This window comes from Leptonychotes weddellii, chromosome 4, assembly GCF_054177405.1.
Source record: "Leptonychotes weddellii isolate Sample4059 chromosome 4, ASM5417740v2, whole genome shotgun sequence".
Lineage (NCBI taxonomy): Eukaryota > Metazoa > Chordata > Mammalia > Carnivora > Phocidae > Leptonychotes > Leptonychotes weddellii.
The window spans coordinates 13,859,028-13,862,282 of record NC_138372.1 but is presented as its reverse complement, the minus strand read 5'-3'; positions in this window follow the sequence as shown (position 1 = coordinate 13,862,282).

The following is a 3,255-nucleotide window of genomic DNA, read 5'->3' as shown; positions in this document are numbered from 1 at the left end:
AGTAGGAACCACCAAGGCTGCTGGAGCACCAGCAGTTATGCCCGCCGCCACCATCATCCTTGCTCTTCTAGACCCACAGCTCTGGGAGATCTCTGCAAGAACACAGGACTTCAATTCTGGTTTTTGGTCAGCTCCTCATTTTGCTAACCATGTGTGACTTTAACCAAGTCACTTTAACCCATCCAATGCTTTGCCTGTAAAATGTAGGGAATCATGTCACCGACTTTGCAGGAATGTTAGAAGATAAAATGAGGTAAAGTGTGCAAAGGGCTTTGTAAACTTCAGCGTGTCAGACACATATCAGTACTGCCTGTCCTACTGGGCCCTTATTCCTTTACACAAATCAGCTCGGTGTTGATTTTAGTACCTCATCATATACAGATTTATTGCATATAACTTATACATAATAATTTAAAATTAACTTATCATATATATGTTGGCAATGATTATCATATTATTTAATATGTGCCTGGAAGGTTCCAGGCACCCTGCAAAGCACTTAAATGAATTATCTCGTTTTAATTGACAAATATTTATTGGTGCATTATGCCAGGCACTGTTGGTGCTGAGGATACAGCAATGAGCAAAACAGACAAAACTCATTGCACTCCGGAGTTTTTGACCAGTGAGAGGAGCCAGATAATCAACCAACCAACCAACCAACCAAACAACCAACGATGCATCAAGTGGAGATAGACACAGATGGTATGAATTGCATAAAGCAGTTGAGGGGAGAGACAGTGATGGTGTGTTATTTTATTGAATCCTCATAACTCCCTTTTATATGCGGGGTTCCAAAGAAAAGGTTCTGCTCCATGGAAAGGTGGGTCCTTTCTGAGCATGCTCCCAGCTTCAGAACAAAAGCCCACAGGGACGTGAGAGGGTGGGGACCTGTGCCCTAGGATGCACACTGAGCCAAATTAACCCGTATGATTACCAGGTGACAGGTGCTGTAGCCAGAGGCTTCCATAAGCTCTTTGGAGGCTGGATTCTGTGTTGTTTGTTACTTTTTTCTACACATGTTGACCCATGCCAGGCAGGCACAGGAAAGGAGTGACAAGGACCAATCAGAGAATCTCTGCCTTCAGGGATCTACTGCCTGGAAGGGGAGAGGAAGTCTGCATGTTAATGCTCCAATACAGGCTGGCTGTGGTTAAGACCATGGGAGAGGATTGGGGGCACCTAAGTGGTTCAGTCGGTTAAGCGTCTGACTCTTGATTTGGGCCCAGGGATCAAGCCCCATGTCGGATTCCACACTCAGTGGGTAGTCTGCTTCAGATTCTCCCCCTCTCCTTCTCCCTCTGCCTCTGCCTCACCCCCCCAAATAAATCAATAAATCTTTACCAAAAAAAAAAAGAGACCATGGCAGAGGTGCTCTGAGTGAAATTCAACCTCCCTTCCACGACCTTTAAGGCCCTGTATACCTGGCCCCTGCCAAGCTCACCACTTCCTTTCTCAATCTTGTGATATGCATGGCCAACTGCCCAAAGGACAGTTCCCTGGACAAGGTGACCTGCATTAGGGTCTTCAAGGGGGTGGGGTGAACATGCATTCCACCGGAAAGTTGGATTTGGCTCAGGCTTCAAAAGTCACAAGAAATCCCTTCCAGGCTGCATAGCCTGATGAAGGTGCTGGTTTACCCTTACATTGCACTTCCCTGTGCCGGGCACCGTGCTGAGGACCTTAGGGCCATGGACTCATTTAATCCCCTAACAACCCCATAAGGTAGGGGCTATGTAGGTACTCTTATCATCCTCAGGTTATAGGTTGTGGAAGATGACATGACCTGCCCAAGGTCACAGAGCTACTAAGTGGCAGGACCAGGATCTGAACCCAGGATCTGTGGATTCTGCCTTTGGTAGTTTTGCAATTTGCAAAAGTAATAAGGATAAGGTTAAAACAAGTTTTAAGGGGGCGCCTGCGTGGCTCAGTTGGTTAAGCGACTGCCTTCGGCTCAGGTCATGATCCTGGAGTCCCGGGATCGAGTCCCGCATTGGGCTCCTTGCTCCGCAGGGAGCCTGCTTCTCCCTCTGACCCTCCCCCCTCTCATGTGCTCTCTGTCTCTCTCATTCTCTCTGTCTCAGATAAATAAATAAAAAAAAATCTTTAAAAAAAAAACAAAACAAGTTTTAAGGGTGCCTGGGTGGCTCAGTTGGTTAAGCGTCTGCCTTCAGCTCAGGTCATGATCCCAGGGTCCTGGGATCGAGTCCCGCATCGGGCTCCCTGCTCGGCGGGGAGTCTGCTTCTCCCTCTGACCCTCCCCCCTCTCATGCTCTCTCTATCTCATTTTCTCTCTCAAATAAATAAATAAAATCTTTAAAAAAAAAAAAACAAACAAGTTTTCATTTGTTGCATACTCTGCGCCATGACCTGTATAGAAATCACTTCCTGCATCCTCACAACAGCCCAGAGGGTAGGTGTTACTCTCCTCCGTGCTATGGACGAAAAGCCAAGCTCAGATCCTTGGGCAATGGTGGCGCAGGATTCGAAACCAGGTCTCACTAACCCTGGAGCCAGGGTTTTTAACCATTACTCAACCTTCCCACTGGGAGTAAGAATCAAAAGCTTGGGAGAAGACACGTCCCAGAACGCGCTGGGTGCAGCAGGACATCTACCTCTCCTGCCTTGTGCTGGGACCGACAGTTTCTGTGCTCTGTGCTGATTCTGCTCACACGCTGGGACCATCCTCATCAGAACAATGGGCTGGAAACCGATCGCCTTTGATGCCTACACTGCCCACCCCGCCCCTCCCGGGACAAGCTTAGCTCCCTGTTAGCAAAACCCCATCCTGGGCTCCACACTGCATCCTGGAGATCTCGAAGGGGCTCTCTGAAACTGTTCCCACCCATCAGTGTTAACAAGGGAGCTGGCACTTTCCACTCATCCTGTAAACCCACCTCCAATTTAACAGTCATTGGTGCAGTAATGGCTGTGTTGCTGGCCAGGGACGCTGGTGCAGGATGGACCCCCGGAGCAGAGCAGTTGGCGCTAGAAAAATGCAGGTTTTATGTAAATAAGGACATTTGCTAATCACCGCTAGCAATACCCACTCCTTCTTTTTTTTTTTTTAAAGGATTTTTTAATTTATTTGACAGAGAGAGAGAGAGCGAGCGAGAGCAGGAACACAAGCAGGGGGAGTGGCAGAGGGAGAAGCAGACCCCCCGCCGAGCAGGGAGCCCGATGCGGGACTCGATCCCGGGACTCCAGGATCATGACCTGAGCCGAAGGCAGTCGCTTAACCGACTGAGCCACCCA